Here is a 22,212-nt window from a genome sequence, read left to right as displayed (position 1 = left end):
TCCCAAAAGGGAAATTTTCAGTTTTCGATGAAAAATGTAAGTTTTTAGAGAGATATTACAAATGAAAATTTCCCTTGAAGGAAAATGTTGGTTTTTATAGATTTTTTTAAAAAAATTTAACCTATTTTAGGTCTACAGGGTATAACTGTATGTAAAGTAAGAAGAATTTCCCTTTCGTTAGATTTTGGGGACATTTTTTTTTCTTCTAATTTTTTTTTTTAATTTTTGTGAATTTTTTAATTTATGTATTTTTGGGTAAAAATAAGTCCTTGAACCATTTATTTTTCTCTTAAATTTTTTTTCGTATTTTTTTTTGATATTATTTTTTTTTAATAAAATTATTATTTTTTATTATAAATTATTATTTTTTTTTGGTGTTAAATTTAAAGATATTTTTGTTGTTGCTTTATTGCTGAATTTTTTGTTTGTTTGTTTTGTTTCATTCTATTTCGGAATGTATGTGTCTAGTTAGTAAGTGTCCCCCGGAGGCCTTTGCAAGTAGAACTGCAATGCCATGAACTGAATTGTTACCTGTATTTCTGTGCTATTGTTGTTATTGCTGTTGCTTGTTGAAATAATGATGGAACATATGTATAAAAATGGTATCTGTGTGAATAGATCTCTCCGGGTAAACAATGGCGGAGGGGGAGTGGGCCAGGCCACTCGTTATTTTTGTACCCTCCCCAGATGACAATTGTCATCGTATCACACAGAAAAACAAAATACAAATACATAACGAAATAATATGCAAACAAATAAATAATATAACAACAATAGCAAAAGAGTTCTTTTTTTGTGTCCGTATAGATGGGTTTGGTATCCTCCTGACAAGCAAATAATCACAGGACAAAAAAAAAAATGGCAACAAGGAATTCAGTTCTATTTTTTTTTTGCCATTGCATCAAAGATATTTGTCTCTCTGCTGCTGCAGCAGCAGCTTCTGAAGAGCAGCTCAAATATGCGAGCATGCTTTTTTGTTGTTGTTTCTCTTTGGTAGGGAAAAAATGTTGTTGTATACAATGTTTACGAAAATACAAAACATAACAACCATATAATTCTTAAGAGTATTTATAACAAATATGCAAATACTTATGGGAGAAAAACAAATTTTTTTCTGGAGAAAAAAAGGAATCCCTGAAAAATGTTTTTTTTTTTTTTTCTTTAAAAAAAAGGAAAGGGATTCAAATTTTTGTTTCTAAGGAGAAAAAATTTTCAGAGGAGAAGAAAATACTCCGACAATTCTCCTTTAAAAAAAGGAAGAGGATATAATTTTTTTTTTCTATAAATTTTCGATAAAGGACATCTTTGGGAAAATTTCTCCTTAAAAAATTAAAAATGTTTTTTTTTTTTTTTAAAGAAAAGGAAGCCAAATTTTTTTTCTAGGAAGAAAAAAATTCTGGGACGAAGAACATCCTCGGAAAATTCTCCTTAAAAAAAGGAAGAGGATATAATTTTTTTTTCTATAAATTTTCGACAAAGGACATCTTTGGGAAAATTTCTCCTTAAAAAATAAAAGATTTAAATATTTTTTAAATAAAAAAAAATTTGAAGAGAAATGTTTACATTTCCAATTTATATTTATTCTTTGTCAAGGATATCTATATCCTGGCAATTATCAATGAGAAAAAAACGTCGGGGTTCTTTTTAATCAATTTTTGGAAATGTTGATGGCCATCAAACAAAAAGGCAAATGGAATACAAATACATTTTTCATATTTTCTAATTCGTTAAACTTTTAACAAACCAAACATTTGCCAGCAGTATTCGTTAGCTATCTCCATGTCCAAGTCATCAAATTTCCAGAATTGAAAACAACAAAAAAATATGACATTCATTTATATTTGTTTATAAATAAAAATTGGCTTTCCCCCCAGCCTTCGTAGAGGACATCTTTGGCATCTCATAACCAGCCATCTTACCTTGTGATGTCCTTTTTTGGCTGGTGGTGGTTGAGCCCAGAAATAATCCTTTTTTTATGTTTGAGTGCCTGGCCAACAAAGGACAACAAAGAGCCTTTTCCCATTGATATGATATCGCGCGTATGTTCTACTCTTCTATTTTTTTTTTTTTTTTTGGTAATGGCCAGATAGAGAGATGTGTGGTTGTCGTTTTTTTCCACTTTTTTTTTTCAAAATAAAAATCCTTTCGAAATCATTATCAAAAATGGTTAAAATCATAGTCTAGACAATAATTTATGAGTAAAGGATGTACCTATACGGTTGATGAGCACAAACAAAAATTGTCTGCAAAAACCAAAAAAGTAATAATGCCTTAGAACACAGGCATGGGCAGAAGGGGGGATCCCGGGAAGTTGTTAGCCTTTTCCTTTGCTTTATTACTCGCCGAAAAAATATATATTTTCGAGACAAGATATGCCATCCGAAAAACAGTAACACATCACATTGAATTGTCCTTTTTGTTTTGGAGGCAATGATATTTGCCTGGACAAAAAAAAAAACGAAAAATCGTCAAAAAAAGATATTTTAATATTTTTGCCATTCAAATATTTATCCCCACTTTTCTCTCTCCCTCTCTCTCAAAAGGAACTCATTGAGACCCTCGATGTTGTTTTGCCTTTATCTAATGTTTGTAACCTTCCTCGGCTTCCTTCCTTTGCTGGCTTCAAATTCAATGATTATTCTTTTGTTCCCAAAGTCATTGGTCTGATACTAAAGGCAAGGAAAGACATGTAGCTGCTATCTCTACACATGATTTCGCCATGTAATCCTTGACTTTTCACCGTTAATACTTGGCCAGGTTGCGGGGTAAAGAAAAAAAACCAACAGCCAAAAAATATTTGAAAATGAAATTATAAGTGGTTTTCCTTGCTCTCTTGTTTGGCAGACAATTTTTGATGGGGTTAAGCTCTTAGTTTTTTTGATAACTCAGAGGGCACAAAGTTTCTAATAACTCAAAGTTTGTTGAGCCAAAAAAAGTAAAACGAAACATTAACATGCATTTTCAATATTTGCTGTCTTAAAACGGGTTCATATCAGGGAATTTCTGCTTGCGATTTTAAAGAGAAAAAGAAATAAAAAAATGTTACCAATAGTGTTGCATACTTTTAGGTATTTGAGGTAAGGAATTTATTGCATACTTTTAGGTATTTGAAGATGAACTTTTTAAATTTTCAATCAAAAATCAATACAGTTTTATTTTTTTCTGAATAAAATTAATTTGTTCCAGACTAAAAATTTATATTTTTTAATTTTAATAGACAATAATAAAAAAAAAAATAAAACGAAACATTAACTTCAATTTTCAATATTTGCTGTCTTAAACAGGTTCATATCAGGGAATTCCTGCTTCCGATTTTAAAGAGAAAATGAAATTAAAAAACCAAAATGTTATCAAAAGTGTTGCATACTTTTAGGTATTTGAGGTAAGGAATTTATTGCATACTTTTAGGTATTCGAAAATGAACTTTTTAAAATTTCCATCAAAAATCAATACAGTTCTTCATATTTTTTTCTGAATAAAATAAATTGATTTCAGACTAAAAAATATTTTTTTTAAATTTAAATTTTTTTCAAAAAAAAAAAAAAAATTTTGCTCATAATAATTTTTTTTTAGACTTTTCCTATCACTCCCCCACCTTGTAACCCTTTCGATATTTGTTTCTGATATCCTTGTCTTTTTAATATTGTTTGCATTTAAGTTATTGGCCCATTAAATACATGTCATTGGCCACGATTGTCATTAAAAGCGATAATAATAATAACAACAACAACAAAAGCTTTGGCAGCAGCAACAACAACAATGGTGGCGGCAGCTGGAAAACAAAACTCATATGTGTGTTTCCACAGAAAGAAAGGCTAAAGACCTAAACGCTTAAATTGACGCTGATGGTGAAATGTTACAAAGCCATGCAAAAGCATAATTAATGTGTGTGTGTGGCAAAATGAAAATAAAATCAATAATTTGCTTGGGGAATGGGAGAGGAGAGGGGAAAGAATTTAAAAGAAATAGGGCAAATAGGATTTTGATTTTTAAGGGAAAATTCAGGAAAGAAAAAACTTTAAAGGGAAAATTTAAAATTTTAATTTTTGAGAACAAGAGAGGGGTCAGAGGGCTTTACAAAAATTAAAATTTGAAAATAAATAAAATCTATAAATTAAATTTATTTCTTAGGCAACTAGATACCTTTAAAAAGGAATAACATTTCATTTCTAATATATTATTAATTTTTAAAAAAGAGAGGGGTTGGAAGGCTTAATAAAAATTAAAATTGAAAAAATTTAAAATTTTTTAATAAAATTTATATTTTAAAGAACCTTTTAAAATGAAAAACTAATAACATTTAATTTCTAAAATATTATTAATTATTGAAAAAAGGGGTCGGAGGGCTTTATAAAAATTAAAATTTATAAAATAAAAATTTTCTAAATAAAATTTATTTCTTAAAGAACTAGATACCTTTAAAAAGGAATAATATTTCATTTCTAATATATTATTGAAAATAATTTTGCCACATTAACTTGAATAATATATTAACACTTTTAAAATCGAGAAAATTAAATATTTAATTTTTATTTATTTTTTTTTTTAATTTTTGTTAGAAAATTTGTAACCTTTTTCATTAGAAAAGAAAGGGAAAATTTGAAATTATTTTTTTTTTATTTAAATGAAATAAATTTAAATTAAATAAAATTAATTTTTTTTAATCCTTATTAATTTCTTGCCTTCATGGTATTGCCTACTTTAAAGATTTTTATGTTCTTCCTGGTTCGGTTTTATTATTTTCTATTTTTTTCCTCTTTTCCATTTTCGAAATTTTAATATCTGAACTAATTAATTGGTGGTTATGCTTCAAAATTGTCAATGAAAATTAAATAATGTCTGGGCCAGACAAATTTTCCCTCATTAAAAGCCACACAACATTGTTGAGCTCCCAGGAAAAAATTACACTGGAGGGCAAAAGTAATTTACAAACACACAAAAAAAATCAATAAATGTAACAGTATTTTTTGGAGATCGAAAAAATCCACATCCTTGTCCTTAAGGTTCCTCAAAGTCTAAGGGATATTTTCCACATTTAAGAACAAAAAATTTCCCCTTCACTGTAACCCAAACTAAGGGTAAGATTTTATAGGCAAAACAAGAAGGAAAAAAAAAACTAAAAAGGAACTCAAAGCTGATTTAATTACAGCAACGGACTATTAAATACCACCATCATTTCCGTTACAGTAAATCTCAAGGCAAAAACGAAGGGAAAAAATATCCCACAAATAATCAGGAATATGATGGAACAGTGACAGAAGGAACTACCAAATGAGGGAAGACCAACAAAAAAATCGATTAACCAAAAAGAGATTAAATGCACTGCCATTTAAGCAGTAAAAATAAATGAGCAATTTTCAGAGCAAACGAGAGAGAGAGTGGGAGACAAAAACAAAAATCCCAATCGAAAATTTAAGGAAAATTAATTTCGAAAATGAAACGATTTTAATCAGACAATGTAGGAGGAAAATTTGCCATAAAATGTCCCATAAAAATGTTCCAATAAAATTCAATATTAAATCATAATTTTCCTCTATCAACCCATTTTATGTTCTTGTATTTTCCATTTTTTTTGGCTTTGATAAATTTATGAAAATTTATAATTTACGATGGTGAATTTTGTGGTGAAAAAAAAAAACAGAATTTTCTTGTTGTTGCCATATTGGAATGTTGTCATAAAATATATTTCTAGACATGAGATGTCGAGGTTAATTTTCATCAAAACAACAAAACAAATGTTCCAAATATTTTTCGATTTGTTTATGGATGGAGAGAAATCATAAAAATATAATTTATAATATTGGTCAAATGAAAACAACAACAAAGGTATTGTTGGCCAAAGAGGAAAGAAAAAAAACAACATCAATTTTTTGAGACATTTTTGCGGTAAGTCTTTGCTATGTTAAGAATTCTGATTTTTATAAAAAAACGTAATCCCCAAAAGAACAAATCATAATCACTTTTTATGAAAATGAAACGTAAATGATTTACGATAAACTAAATAGGCAAAGGAAAAAAGAGGAAACACAGAAAGAAAACCTCAAAACAAAAGGGGGAGACAAATTGGATTTGTTTTTCATAATTTTTGATTTTCTTTGTACCATAATTTTTTCAAAACTTAAAATAATATTTTCAAACTCAAATATTTTCAAAAGAGAAATGTTATCTTTCATTTGTGACCAAAATTAAAACAATCGCTTCACTATTTACAAAGTTATGCGGCCATACGTACCATAACTAACGTAGATTAAAAAAAGATCCTCATCTGAGCACACCAAAGAAAATACACATAACTTCTAAACTTTTAAAAATACCATTACCAAATTTTAGATTATTAAAACTGAGATACTAACTGAAAAGTATAAATTATTTTAAGACCCTAGGTACTATAGAAGCGCCCATATGGGCTTTGAAATATCATGCGCAAAAATATACATTTCAAAACACATTTTGTGAAAATTTTTCGTTCTTTATTAAATACATAAAAAATGAATTCAAATCTTTAAATTTTTCTGCAGTTGATCTCAAACTTGTTATCTTTCATCTCAAACCATCTTCAGAAAGATTAGGTTCCTGGTTCCGGAGATATTCACAAATTAGTGACTTACCCAAAATGAACTCAATGGTAAAGCCTATTGTGGAAATTTAACAAAGTATAAGATAACTTCTAAACGCTTAAAGTTATCGATATGAAATTTGACACGAGCCTAAATGGGGAGCTTAGAAATATATATAAAATATTTCAGGACCCTAGGTGTGCCCACATATGACCCATGGATCACAAAAGTCAAATACCTAAACAAAAACTTGTTTTACGATTTTTGCAATACAATATCTCTTTAACCGTTAATAAAATCCAATACCTCGGAGGGTACTTCTGGCTCGTATAGGTGCAAAGCAGAATGAGTTCTTTTTCATAGTTAAAAATTTTAAACCCCATTTATGGGCTAACTCAAAACTTATGGACACATTTGTTGATGCACTAAAGAGGATTCCATGGTTAAGCCTGGTATGGTAGACAAACAAAAGTTCGGAAATCTCCTGAACCCATTGAGTTATCTTTGTGAAATTTGGTAGAGATCATGCTGAGGTACTTGGGAGACCATAAAAATTATTTTCCTGGCCATAGGAGGTTCCAGCAGGAACCTAGGGACTTTGTAGGTAACTTAACTAAGATTAATTTAAAATAATTGTTTTACGATGAATTGAAGGCGATTTCTCGTAAACTATGGGAGTTATGGGAAATATGTAAGAGGGAGTTTTGTAGGCCCTACACGGCTCTACTTATGGGTAAAGAAATATTTATATGGTTCTTTGTTGGAACTGTAACAAAAGCGGCTCGTACGTTGTGCGCAATGTACAAAATACTGGAAGTTCTGTTTAAAATGGCAAATCACTTGCTGTCAATTTTTTAATTCTCTGGTTTCTCTCTAACAAAATTCCCCATGATAGCTACTAATTGAAATCTTTAAATTTGCTTTCAAGCCTATAATTGATTTTCAAACGCCCACACAATTTGAAAATATCCAAAGAGCCAATTGACATTTGAAAATGAGACAAGACACTCAATAACCAAACATGTTGGCGTATTGAAGAGCAATTTTGTTTCATACATGCATGCAACATGTTAATGACAAATTTACAGCAGAACAAGAAAAAAAGCTACACAAGTTTTCATTTAGGCGAAAAATCGAAAAACAACAACGCCAACAACAACAACAAAATCTGTAAGTAGAGTGTTAAAATTGATGAAGACATTTTCGACATTTTTCACGCCATTGCAGCAGCATCGACTATTTAGACATTGCGTTGCGAGTGAATGTTCTTTTTAATTTTCTGCTTTGGATTTTTTGTTCTTTTATGGCCCACCATCACCAGCCATGTGTCTAGCATATGTATGCTGCTCTTCTTGGCTGGGAAGCAATAGCCTCCCATAAAAGTTGCATGATTGAATGATTTTAATATCAATATTTTCGTCTGTGGGTTTTTTTGGGGAATCGAGCAAATCCTAATGATTTGAAACAAATTATTAACAAGATTTATTGAAAATTGTTTTTTTCTCTTCTTCTTCTTGGCTTGCCAGACATGGCTATGGCTGGGCTATGATGTGTCAATTATAGAAAAATACTGGCTTGCCTGCCTTGTTCTCTGCTCAATTGGGGAAAGCAATTAAAAATTCTAAAAATGCCAATTTTTAAATCATTAGCAAGGCATAGACCATTAATTGGGCGAAATTAAAAGAACATATGTTAGGATAATAAAAAATTGAAAATAATAAGTTTTGAATATTTTTTTATTTGATTTTTTTTCTACAATTTTTAAATGCGTCAACAAATTTACGAAGTGGCTTTTGCAATTGATTGCCTGGTTAGGTAAATACAAATTTTTAAAAAAAAATTAAATAAAATATTTCAAGATTAGATAAGACTAGCGTCAAATCAGTAAAACAATTGCCATAAAAATAGAGAGGCTCAGAAAACAAAAAATAAATAAAATACGAAAACCTTGTTGGCAGTACGTGCCAGCTATTTTTTATTACAAATATGTCAACAGCATTAGATTTCGAAATTCCAACCAAAAAGCCCCGAAAAGACCTTCAAAATCAGCATCAACGTAGTTGTGTGCGCTTTTTAGATCATGACACATCATAAAATGTAGTTAAACATCTTCCAGAGATTAGTTAGTAAAACAAAAAAGAAAAAAAAAATGACAAAAATATGAGGGCTCCACTAACAAGTCTCAAATTATGGGGGTGGTATGGCGAGAGCCAATATCTTGATAAATAATTTGTGGAATAGAAAAATGTCAATTTCCTTTCCATTTCTAGTTAGTAGTTTTGTTTTGTTTTTTTCTGTCTTTAATAAGGAAATAATCAATTTAGAAAATAAACCAAATCTATATGAGAGCAGACAATCACATACACACACACCATGATATGACCGGCCACTACAATTGAACTGAATTGTCAACGAGCAGCAAAAAATCATTGGAGCACTTGTTTTCTATGTTTTTTTTTTTTATTATTTGAAATTCAAAACATAATCATCTCACGATTATCGTTGGCAGTAGACACCAGTAGCCAAGCAGAGATGCCGCATAAAAACAAAAAAAAAATCAACTTTTAAAAGAAGGGGGAAAATTCAGCAAAACATTTGGATTTCTATGGGTCTATATTGTTCTTAAAAGTTTCCAAAAATCTTTAGGAAATACTATTTTAAAGACCTAAAATCCATTTCCTTTCATTTGAAACCAAAAACATAACATTTGCTCAAGAATTTCTCAAGTTATAGCCAAATTGTTCCACTACCTCAAAGGATTCCATGGTTGGGCCCAGTATTGCGCTCAAACGAAAATGGCAACAACTCACAAATACTTTCAGCTATCTTAACCAAATTTTATACACATATAGCGGAGGCATAAAGTAAAAAATCTAAAAACATTTAGGACCCTAGAGGGTCCCGAACCGGAGCTATAGACCCTAAAACTAAAATATTCACAAAAAATTTTAACTGGATTTCTTTGGAGCGATATCTCACAAAGTACTGGAGTGATGAGGACCTAAATCATTTTTTTGTAAGTAAGGGGTCCGGGGAAATTGTTTTATGCTCTATGGAACCAAAATCAAAGAGATCGGCCATCTTGTTCCAGGGTTAGGAACACATATGTAAACTAACCACAGTTGATTCAATAGTTGCGCTCCGTACAAAAATGGAGTTAACTCCTGAATGCGTGGAGATATATACACCAAATTAAGCGTAAGCATTATTAAGGCATTAAGTTAAAAATACAAATTTTGTTGGGACCCTAATAGGTCTGGGAAAAAATCAAGGGGTCCCTAAAATTAAATAATCAAAATAAAAAATACTTTAACTACAACAAATGCGTAATGTGACTCAAATATGCCTATTGAGCAAATGCTTGGAGATATCGCCCTAATATTTTACATGGATACCAATGAGATGTCAGGTAAAAAATATAAATTTTTGTGGGACCCAAACCAAGTTCGGAAAAAAATTTAGCAACTCTCAAAATCAAATTTTCACAATAAAAAATATTTTAACTTCGACTAATGCGTAATGTGCATTAAATATGCCTACGAAGCAAACGCTTGGAGATATCGCCCTAATATTTTACATAGATAGTAGTGAGATGTGTGGTAAAAAATATAAATTTTTGTGGGACCCAAATCGAATCAGAAAATAAACTACGGGTCCTGTAACTGAAAACAAGAGAATTTTAAAGAAAATTTATATAATTTTAATGTCGTTGCGATTTAAGATTAGAAGGCTTTGAGTTATCACCTTGAAATTTTTTTTTGGGACAATAAGGGCCCGGTTAATGAAAAATATAAATTTTTGTGGAAGCCTAGTTGATCTAGAAGAAGAGCTATGGAACAAACAGGTCAGATTTTTGTAAAAAAAAAACACAATTTCTCAAAAAAAATTCTCCAAATTCGCCAGATATGGGAAGCGCTAATGTCATGGATATTAGTGGCAGGATTTCTAGATCCTACCAGGTCCTCAAAAATATAGATATCTGCCATAAAAACCCAAACAAAAGAAAATTGAGCAAAGAATTCAAAAATCAAGCAACTCTTTGTAAATTTCATGTCCGGGATTCAATGATGGGCACTGTAAAAATTTTAAAATAAACTATGTTTCCATATAGTTAGCTTTATGAAATTTTCCCTGGCTCTGCAGTAGTTGTTGAGCGAAAGGGGGGTTAGGGGAAAAATGTTATGAACCTGGAAAGTGAAAACACGTTTTCATATCAATCTGGTTGACTTGGACATGATATCTCGTTAGTTACTGATGTTATGGGAATTGTTTTTGGAGTGTTTGGAGCCAACTGAGGGTACTACAATTTTTATATATTGTTGGCACAATATGGCAAGGTTTGCCTGAAACGAAGTCAAATACAATTTTCCCAAAAAAAAAAAAAAAAAAAAAAAAAAAAAAAAAAAAACAGAATCTTAGGAATTTAGGGGACAAAATTTTACAATTATTAAAAAATATTGGTGATTGAAGAGCTTCCTAGCCAAGTGTATCTGAAAATAGTTTTCTCAGAAATTTCCGACCAATTTTTGACCAAAAAAAATCAATAAAAAATACCCAAAATCGTTAGCTTTGTTGGAAAACTCTATTTGAGCCTGCATTAGTAATCAACTCAACTCTGTGTATTATTGGTCACACACGTCAAATTCAATTCAAATCTCAATTATTTGATGACATTGCTATATATAAAAAACCCAACAATAACAACAATTCCAATGAAATCCAAATGTAAGACCTCACGGCTGGTGATCTCTATTTTCAATTTTTTTTTTTACAAAATCTTTTCAGAAAAAAAAAAACACCGACATACTAACATGGACATATGTTGATTTATAAACAAATAAATTATCAAATCTCAGCTTATTGTAGTCTGCTGCTTGATTATCCATCCATCCATCCATCCATCCATCCATCCAATGGGTATTGAGTGAGTTTTCGAAGAAGACGAACAAAAATGCCAACTGAAAACGTCACATCTCAGCAAATTGATTTGAATTGAATAATTGCAAAACAAGACCAGTTTTCAATTGCTGAACAAATGAATATCCACAATGGAGAGAGAGAAAGATCAGCAGATCCATATGACGGGCATCATCAAATGACAGCTAGCATCAATTGGTTGGTTGGTTGGATGGCTGACTGGTTGCTTGGTTGGCTGTTTGGTTTGATTGCACACTCACCCAAATTATAGATTCCATTGAAGGTAATTTTGAAAATTTATTCTAATTTTTTTTTCGTTCTATAATTCTTACTTTTTAAATACACACAAAAGAGCTGATGATGTTTGAGCTTTAAAAACCAATTGATAACTAAAAAAAAATAACATAATTAATTGGAAATAAAAAAAAACTACTAAAACAAATTTTGCAAAGACAGACGGGGAAAAAATTTCCAAAAAAATCATTATCAAACTCAAATATTTTTTTATTGATTGAATTCGAAACATATGTTTCGGACAGACAGACACAGTCTCGAAAATCTTGGGAGGGCTTGATCTGTCTATGAACAAAAAATAATAATAATAATAACAAAAACTAGCAGCAACAGATTATTTGGATCGATAATCAAAGGCAACAAAAAAAGTTTGAACAAGTGTTTGCCATGGTTGGGTTTCTATTTCAAGACACGCTCTATCAAATGACAACAACAAAACCAACAGAGTTCCAAGATTTCAAAGAATTTGTTTGAATTATTAGTTTAATAACCTTAACGATCTCCCTCCAAGAAAATAGAAAGGGGAGAGAGAAAGAGCCATCAAGAGAGGAAATAATTACCACTAACCCCTATCGACCGATCAAAGCCATCAATCGATCTATCAATTGGTTTACTCAAGCATACAAAAAATCTAAATAAAAAAAGATGTGTGTGTGAAATCGCCTACTTTAAACACGCCAACTTAATTATAGCTTGTCGGTTCAAGCGTTACACATTTTTCGATGGGAGGAGGTAGAGAGGAAGGGGGAAATTTAAAAGAAAAAACAAAATGACCCAAAAGGCGCCACAACCACAAGCTATTGGTTTTCGTTTAACAAAATGTATTGGAATTTTTGGTTTTTGACACTGACATGCAAAGCTGGGAAAATAAAAATTCAAAAAAAAAAAAATAAATAAATAAATAAATAAAAAAATAAGAAAAAATGGGATTTTTTTCATAAAAAAAAATTAAAAAAAATCCAATTTTTTTTAAATTTAAAAATTCTATTATTTAAGGAAGAATATAAAATAATTACATGCTTTTTGACAAAAAATTAAAATTGAGAAAAAAAAAAGAAAATATTTGGGATTTGTTTGAAAAAATTAAAAAAAAATCAAAAATTGTTCAATGTTTAAAAATTCTAATTTTTAAGGAAGAATATAAAGCTGGGAAAATAAAAATTCAGAAAAAAATAAAATAAATAATTAAAAAAAATAAGAAAAAAATGGGATTTTTTCATAAAAAAATTAAAAAAAAAAAATCCAAATTTCATGATTTTTGGCAAAAATAAAAATTTCACTAATTTTTCCGAATTTTTGAAAAAAAAATTGTAGAGGAGACATTTTTTACTTTTGTCCTCAAATGACATATTTTTCCTTACAGAGGCAAAATCAGCAAGAACTGTTGAAAAATTCCCCTAAACAAAAATCTCCTTCTGGAGGGGAATTCTTTAAATTTTGGGAAAAATATAAAAATGTTTAAAAATTAAAAATTCTAATTTTTAAGGATGAATATAAAATAATTTCATGATTTTTGGCAAAAACTAAAATTTCCCTAATTTTTCTTGCAGAGAATCCCAAATTTTTGAAAAGAACCGTAGAAGGATAATTTTTTACTTTTGTCCTCAAATGACTTATTTTTTCTTAGAGTTCAAATCAGCAAAAATTGTTGAGAAATTCCCATAAACAAAAATCTCCTTCTGGATGGGAATTCTTCAACTTTTGGGAAAAATATAAAAATGTTTAAAAATTAAGAATTCTAATTAAATTCTAAAATAAAAATTTCTCTAATTTTTCTTGCAGAAAATCTCGAATTTTTGAAAAAAAATCGTAGAGGAGAATTTTTTTTACTTTTGTAATCAAATGACATATTTTTCCTTACAAACTGTAGAAAAATTCCCATAAACAAAAATCTCCATCTAGAGGGGAATTCTTTAAATTTTGGGAAAAATATAAAAATGTTTAAGAATCAAAAATTCCAATTTTTAAGGAAGAATATAAAATAATTTCATGATTTTTGGCAAAAATAAAAATTTCCCTAATTTTTCTTGCAAAGAATCCCGAATTTTTGAAAAGAATCGTAGAAGGATAAATTTTTACTTTTGTCCTCAAATGACTTATTTTTCCTTACAGAGGCCAAATCAGCAAGAACTGCTGAAAAATTCCCATAAACAAATATTTTATTCTGGAGGGAAATTCTTCAACTCCAGGGGAAATTAAAAAAAATGTCAAATAATCCAAATTTCTTGTTCATTTCTGTCGAGATTATGAAATTTCCCTAAAAACTTCCCATTTGGGAATTTCTTCCAAAAAATATAAGAGGGAAATTTTGATTTTTTGCCTATAAACACTTTCGTTCTGGTTTCGTATTTTTTTTCTCATAGAACTCAAATAAGAAAAACAGAAGAAGAAGAAAGAAGAAGAATTTTTCGAAAATTCCCAAAATTATAAATTTCCCTCAATTTCCCCTTTCTTGGCTTCAAATGCTTTCATTTTACTCCTAGAAGGCAAAAATGCAAGAAATCTTGCAATTTTTGTTAAAAAAAAAAATTTCCAAAATCCAAAATTTTGGAAATGTAATGGAAATTATTCAATTTTCATAAAAAAGTGAAAAAATATTCCTTATTCTTCCTTTACTGCGAAAATAACCGAAAAACAAAATCTATTGCATTTTTTTTTTAATTTTTATTTTTTTTAAAGCGAAAATAACCTAAAAACAAAATCTATTGCCTAATTTTAGGTTACTGTTTAACTTTAAAAAATTTTCCAAGATCTTTATGAAAAATATTCCTTTTCCTTATAGAATTTTTTTAATTTTATTTTTTTTTTCCAAACCCCATTTTTGAGGGGCGAAAATAACCTAAAAACAAAATATATTGCCTACTTTTAGGCACATGTTAAGTTTTTGAAATTTTGAAAAATATTCCATTCCCTTAGGTATTTTTTATTTTTCAAAACCCCTTTTTAAGGCCGAAAAATCAGAAAAACCCAAATCCATTGCCTACTTTCAGGTCCCTATTAAATTTTTGATTACCCCCTTCCTTCTTTTGATTGAAATTCTGGCCACATTTAACCTTTCCTTTCAATGAAATATCAGCTTGGGCTTCTTTCTATGCAGGTGTTTTGTCTAAGCTATTTGGAAATCCTTTGAAATTCATTTTCTATAGATCAGGGGGCCTGCTCACTCATCATTCACTCATCATCAAAATCATCTTTGCCATACAAAAAACAACAACAAAATCAGCCTTAAAAAATCTCAATACTGATAATGATGATGGTTTGATGTCTTCTTTTCAAAACCATCTTGGCTTGTTGTTGTTGTTTTTTCTTTTTTCGCCAGGTACTTGGCTATTGAATTGTGTTCTTTTATTTCCAGGTTTTTTTTTGTTGCTCCTGCTGCCTTCATGGATGCTGTTGATTTGAAAATCCATTAAAAAGCTATTTGGTAAACATGAATAAATACATGAATGTTAATATACATATCGGAGGAGCATGGCCAACAAACATCTACCCGGCCTGGGTTTGTTTTATTTATCTCTGCAGGCCTCCCCCAACCCCTCTCTCGCTCTCTGTGCAAAAAAAAACTGAATCCCCATTCATTGTAAATTCATTGAGTAGGAGTTTGCCGAGATTCGGCTGCATTGCTCTGCCTGGCTTTTGTGGCACAAGAGAAATGCATCAACTTTGTCGAAACCATAATATGCCATTGAATGATTGCAAATATTTGTTATCCATTCCGGTTGGAAGTCTTTTGAACAAAAACAACAACAGAATCCAGTTTTTTAAGCTATTGGTTATTGTTGTTGTTGTTTTTTCTTTGCCTCCCAAACCGGTCGGGGTAGGGGAAGCTTTATGCAGCCGTAGAGTACTTCAAAATGACAATGTTGTGTTTGCTTAAATATTACAGAAATCAATTTCTATTATTAGGCTGAGGCATAAGGCTGAGAGAAAGAGAGCAAGGGTGGGAGAGAGATAGAGTGGGGGGAGAGCTAAATTCCATAAATAATGGTTTAATAATTCAAAAACCTTTTAGATTTATTAAAAAATATCTATTCACCAATATTGGCAATCCATTAAGGTATCAGAGGGAAATATGAGAAAATGGCAAAATTTAAAGCATACTTTGAGGAGTTTCACAGGGCAAAGGTGGGTAATTGATTTGTTGAATATTTTTATATTTTCAAAAATGACAAAATGGTTTTAGAACTATGCAAATAATTTTTTTTAACTTTTAAAGCATACTTTTGGGGGTTAGGGGACTATATATGGAAAATATATTAAAAATTATGGTTTTGAAGAAAAAAAAAATTTTTTGGAAATTTTATGTTAATCAAATATTCTAATTTCCATTAAGAACCTATAATTAAACATTTTGAAGCATACTTTTGGGGGTAATGGGTACATATGTCGAAAATATATTAAAATTATGATTTTAAAGATTTTTTTTAAATTTTTTGTTAATTATTGTAACTTCCGTTCTCTCCATAAACTTAGAACCCAAAATTAAACATTTTAAAGCATACTTTTGGGGGTCATGGGATCATATATGGGAAATATATTAAAATTATGTTTTAAAGATTTTTTTTAAATCAAAATATCTAACTTCCATTCGTTTTTTTACCTCATAACCCAAAATTTAATATTTTAAAGCATACTTTTGGGGGTTATGGGTACATATATGGGAAATATATTAAAAATTATGGTTTTAAAGATTTTTTTTAACAAATATTTTAACTTCCATAAACTAAGAACCCAAAATTAAACATTTTAAAGCATACTTTTCGGGGTTAGGTGGACAATATATGGGAAATATATTAAAAATTATGGTTTTAAAGAATTTTTTTAAATCAAAATATCTAACTTCCGTTCGTTTTTGAAACTTAGAACCCAAAATTTAATATTTTAAAGCATATTTTTGGGGGTCATGGGTACATATATGGGACATCTATTAAAAATTATTTATTTATTAATTTTTGGGAGGTCATGGGACCATATATGAAAAACATATTAAAAATTATGGTTTTAAAATTTTTTTATTTATTAATTTTTGGGGGGTTATGGGACCATATATGAAAAATATATTAAAAATTATGGTCACATTTTTTTTTTTTTTTTTTTTTGAAATTTTATGTTAATTTTTTACTTTTGTTCTTTCTATAAATCTGGAACCTAAAATTATTATTAAATAATGTAATCTGTATTCCAGAAAAAAACATTCCGTTTTTATTTAGCAACCAAGCCATGCATGTCTGTGCCAATTTTTATGGTCCAACAAAAATTTCCTATTATTCAATATTGTTTTAATTTTCTCGAGTTAAATTGTGTGGCCCATGTATGTGTGTGCGTGTGTCTGTGTCAAAATGATAAGTCATCAGTCATCAGCATCGAACCATAATAAAGGGGCCAAATATTTGGCCCCACCATCACAACACCACACATGGATTTTGTGGTTATTGTTTTATAAAATGTAGAGAATGAGAGGGAGAGAGAGGGGGGGATTGGGGTTTTGCTTTAATGGAAAACAAAATATGTTAATTTGATAACTATGTGTTTGTAAAACACAACAAACCACCAAAAAAAAAACCAAAAATTCAAATGAATTGAAAATAAATTTGTGAATTCCAACAAAAAAAAAATTATGAAATTAGAAACGATAAATTTCCATACACTGGCTGATAAGCCAAGCCAATTGAATTGAGGTCTTTATTTAAAAAAAAAAAATACAAAAAAAAAATTGAAACCAGCAATCAAAATACCATTAAACAGGAAGTTGTTTTATGTTTCTAAAATAATTATGTTATCGTTTTTTGGTGTTGGTGTTAGGCAGGTTGGTTATCAATTGTGAAATAAAAAACCGTAACAAAACAAAAAAAAAGTTGAAAAAAAATCTAAAATTTATATTTGGAATTATTAATTTCTATTAATCTGTTTTCAAGCCTTTTAAGCCCCCTAGGCCACCACCACCACCTATGACAAACATTGATGTCTCTGCCATAACAAATATCTAACATATGCGACCATAAAATTTAATGGCTTGAAATGCATTTTAATTTTTTTTGACCCCCCCTCTCCCCTCCATTTTCTCTTGCGGTGAAAATATTTACATCTCTGGCAAAGGAAAAATAATTTTTTTTATTGCTGCTGCAAAAAACTATTCATAATTTTCAATTTTTAACCAGACACAATTTGGATTATTTGACAAGTTTGTTTTCTTTACTAAAATCATTATTTACTTTATGGCTGTGTGCAAGCCAGGCAGCCAGTCAGCCAGCTAGCCAACCAAGCAGCCAGCCAGCAATGATGATGACTGTCTGCTTGGCTGGCTGTAAATGTCTATAATAATGTCTAAGTATTTATTTTGTTGCTTTTGGAACATGATAAATCTGTTCGAATGTATTCAAGTGACACTCTCCAATATTTTTCTTTTAAAGTTCTTTTTTTGTGCATTTTTTTGGTTTTGGTTTTGATTTTTTTTTTTTGATTTTGAAAATGTGCAGCCACCAACCAAAAATCCATAATGGCAAGTTGTCAAAGCCCAAGGAAAAAAAGTAAAAATTGCAAAATTTATTTGTTACATATGTTCATAAATATCATGTAATAAGTTTGGTTTGTTTGGGCAAAAAAAAAAACATTTTTAATGGATGAGTTTTTTCTGCGGAGATATTAAAAAAATGGCAAAAAAAAATTTTTTTGTTGAAAATTAGAAAAAAAGAAATAAAAAGAACAACACGACTTTTTAAAATTAAAACCAGAATTTCTAAAATTATTTTTTTTTAGAAATTTTAATTTACCTTTTTTTTTAAATAAAAAAAAATATTACATAATTTAAAAAAAACACAATTTCTAAAAATTTAAAAATAAATTTAATTTTACAAAAATTAAATTTAAATTTAAAAAAAAAATTGATTTAATTTATTTTTTTGATATTTCCCTAAAATTTTGCATACTTTTAGGCAAAATAATTTAAATTATTTCATAGGCACAATCATTTTGAGATACTACATCTCTTTAAGGTGTTCAAACTTTATAGACTATTTAGTTTCAATTATAAACATTAAAAAATACTATCCCTCAAAAAGTGGTGCCTATTTTTAGGGTTAACATTTAAATTCTTTTATAAAATAAAAAAAAATCTTTTAAAATGAGGATTAAATTAATACTAGGTCTTATCTCTAGCCATTGAAAACTATTTAGTTTTAATTATTTCCATTAAAAAAAAAATAATATCCCTCAACAAGTGGTGCCTATTTTTAGGGAAAAAAAATCAAACACATAAAATAAAAATCCTTTGAAACGAGGAATAAATTAAAAGTAAATTTTTAAATTGATTAGTTTATTCAATAAAAAAAACTCGGAAATTAAAAAAAATCAATTTTTTTAAACATTTTTAAAGCATATATTTAGGCGAAAATATTTTTTTACTTTACGTGTTTTTTACAATTTTTAGAAAAGCTTATTCTGCAGCTCTTATTGATTTTATTTAGTTTCATATAAATTCATTAAAGAAAAATAACATTCCTTAAAAAGTGGTGCCTACTTTTGGGGTTAACATTTAAATTTTTTATAAAATAAAATAAATCAATTGCAATGAGGATTAAATTAAGAGGAAGTCTTCAAATTGATTAATTTATTTGATAAAACAAATACTTGGAAATTTAAAAAAATAGCAAAGTTGTTATCACATTTTTAAAGCATATATTTCGGCGGATATATTTTTTTACTTTAACGTGTTGTTTACGATTTTTAGAAAACCTCACTCTCCAGCTCTTATTGATTTTATTTAGTTTCATATATGCCTATTTTTAGGATTAAAATTTTAATTTTTCATAAAATAAAAAAAACTTTTGAAATGAGGATTAAATTAATAGGAAGTTTTTAAATTGATAAATTTATTTAATAAAAAAATCGGAAATTTCAAAAAATTCAATATTTTTGGGAGATTTTTGAAGCAAATATTTAGGCAGAAATATTATTTTTTTCACTTTTACATATTTTTACAATTTTGAAAAGAGCTTTAAATTATCCAAGTTTTTTCGAGTATATTTTTTAAATAATATTTGGTAAGATTTTAAAAAATTATAGCATACTTTTGGGATATAATTTTTAAATTATTTTTTTTATTTTTTAGGGGGCACTATTTTTTTACTTTTACATGTTTTTTTACTATTTTCAAAAGAGCTTTTATTTATTAAAGGTTGTTCAAGTGTATTTTTAATTAAAGATTTTGTAATTTTTTTTAATTAAAGCATACTTTTGGGATATAATTTTAATTTTTAATTTTTTTATTTACTTATTTATTTATTTTTTTTTTTAATTTTTTTCTCCCGGCGATAACACTACTTAAATCCCCTCAACATATATATTTTTTTAAACAAACACATGTAATTATAAACATGGTTTGGAGAAAACTCAATGATGCACTTCGCTTAAAGAAAACAACACATGTTGCGATATCAAGTGGAGGGTCACAGAAAGACAAGCGAATGTGGCAGATGATGCTGCTGCTCCCTTTTTCTGAAGTCTTTAGGAATTTTAAGTAATAAATTATGTATTCCCGAGTCTTCTCCCTTCAAAAGATCTATGGCATATTTGTAAATATTCAGTGGGAATACAGACAAGGTCACATAGCTGGCATAAAGTCACAAAAGGAAGGCCAAATAAAAACGGGGTGGGGTTTTGTGGAAAACTCTTTGAAATAGGATTCTTCTTCGCTTTTTTTGTTGATTTAACCCCAAAACAAAAAAGGGTTTCACTTTTGTCTCTATTAAAACAATTGAAGGCGTAAAAAATTAACTTGTCAATACTCAAAAACTTTATGACATCAAAAGGGACCCAACGTTTTTTTTTTTGGGTAAATAACATTGATATTTTGACTTGAATGATTTTGCTCAACAAATAAACAGGATAAACAAACAACTTCCTTCCCAGCGGACAAAAAATCTGAAAAAAAAACAAGGGATCCCTTAAAGAAAGTCAGTCATTTTTTTTTTTGGGGAATATTTTTGTTTCCGTCCTTGGCTCTTCTTCAATTGTGCGTAGCATTGCGTCCATTTTCCTTCTATTTTTGTATTTTTTTTTTTTTTTTTTTTTTTTTTGAAAGGTCTTTAGCCTTAACACTGTCTGCGGTCTATCTTGGAGACGGCGTTTGCCTGCCGTTTCATTTTTCTGCTTTTTATTCTGGCATTTCATTGCCTATTCATTTAATTTTAGACTCAGTTACAATTTCATGGAGGGTGATGGAGAGCTGGGAGAGGAGGAGGAGGGGGTAATATTGTTGTAAGTGATGCTTAAGTACTTTTTAACACCTTGGGGTTAGAAAAGAAACCCCTTGTGGGCATAAACAAAAGAAGCAAAACGGGAATTTTCAAATCAGCTGATTTTGGGTTCGACCTAAAAATAGGCATTAGATTTTAGAGAAATTTCAAGAAAAGGACATAACTGTAATTTGATGTGGAAATCGTGACAGATATTTAAATTTAAAATCAATTAAAAAAATGGAATAAATCAAAATATTATATTTTGCCTAAAAGCAGGCTATAATTTTGAGAAAATTATTAAAACAAAAATAATTTTTTAAATTCAGTTTCATAGTTTAAAGTTAAATTTCCCAAAAATAGAAAAAAAAAATATAAAAAACAACCAAAAATTGGATTTTGCCTAAAAGTAGGCTTTAATTTTTTTAAATATATTCAAAAATAATACCTAATAAAGTAAGTTAATGTAAAATAATAAAAAAAAAATTTATTTCGCTGTAAAATTTTTGCAAAAAATTTAAAACAAATGATTTTGCCCAAAAGTAGGCTACAATTTTTTTTTCCAAGAAAATGCTAAAAATCCCGTCTTGGAATATCTTCGTTGAATTCTATTAAAATTTTCCCTTTCAATTTGCCAACAATTTAAATAAAAATATATTTTGCCTAAAAGTAGGCTATTATTTTTCCAAAAAAATATCCTATATTTCATTTATATACTCAAAGTGTAAATAAAGTGAACAAATTTCCGAAAAATTACAAAAAAAATAAAAAAATGTTATCAACAACGAAATTTTGCCTAAAAGTAGGCTATCATTTTTTCAAAAAAAAACTCTATTTTTCTTTTATATACTGAAAGTGTAAATAAAGTAAAAAAAAAAACCGAAAAATTACCAAAAAATAATAAAATTCTATCAACAACCCAATTTTGCCTAAAAGTAGGCTTTAGTTTTTTTTTTCAAAAAAAAATAGTCAAATACGGTATCCAATATTAATTAATATACAATTGTAGATAAAAAAATTCTATTTGGTCCCATAATTTTGCATAAATGGCGAAACAATTGATTTTGCCTAAAAGTAGGCTACACTTTTTACCAAAAAAATTTACAAAATCCTATCTTGGAATGCTATTAAAATTTTCCCTAATTTATATTTAAAGTTTAACTAATTTTCCTGCTAAAAATGACCGAAAATAATGTTAAAAGCCAAAAAAA

At 28.7% G+C, this 22,212-nt stretch overlaps 1 protein-coding gene across 3 annotated transcripts in view; it reads right to left on the bottom strand.

The window, feature by feature from the left end:
* Positions 1–22,212, bottom strand: part of LOC101895495 (homeobox protein cut) — a 127,720-nt gene that overhangs the window by 36,672 nt on the left and 68,836 nt on the right. The gene's annotated exons all lie outside the window — the stretch shown is intronic.

This window comes from Musca domestica, unplaced genomic scaffold (genome assembly GCF_030504385.1).
Source record: "Musca domestica strain aabys unplaced genomic scaffold, Musca_domestica.polishedcontigs.V.1.1 20, whole genome shotgun sequence".
In the NCBI taxonomy this organism is placed as follows: domain Eukaryota; kingdom Metazoa; phylum Arthropoda; class Insecta; order Diptera; family Muscidae; genus Musca; species Musca domestica.
This window is presented reverse-complemented; position numbering and strand designations above follow the sequence as displayed.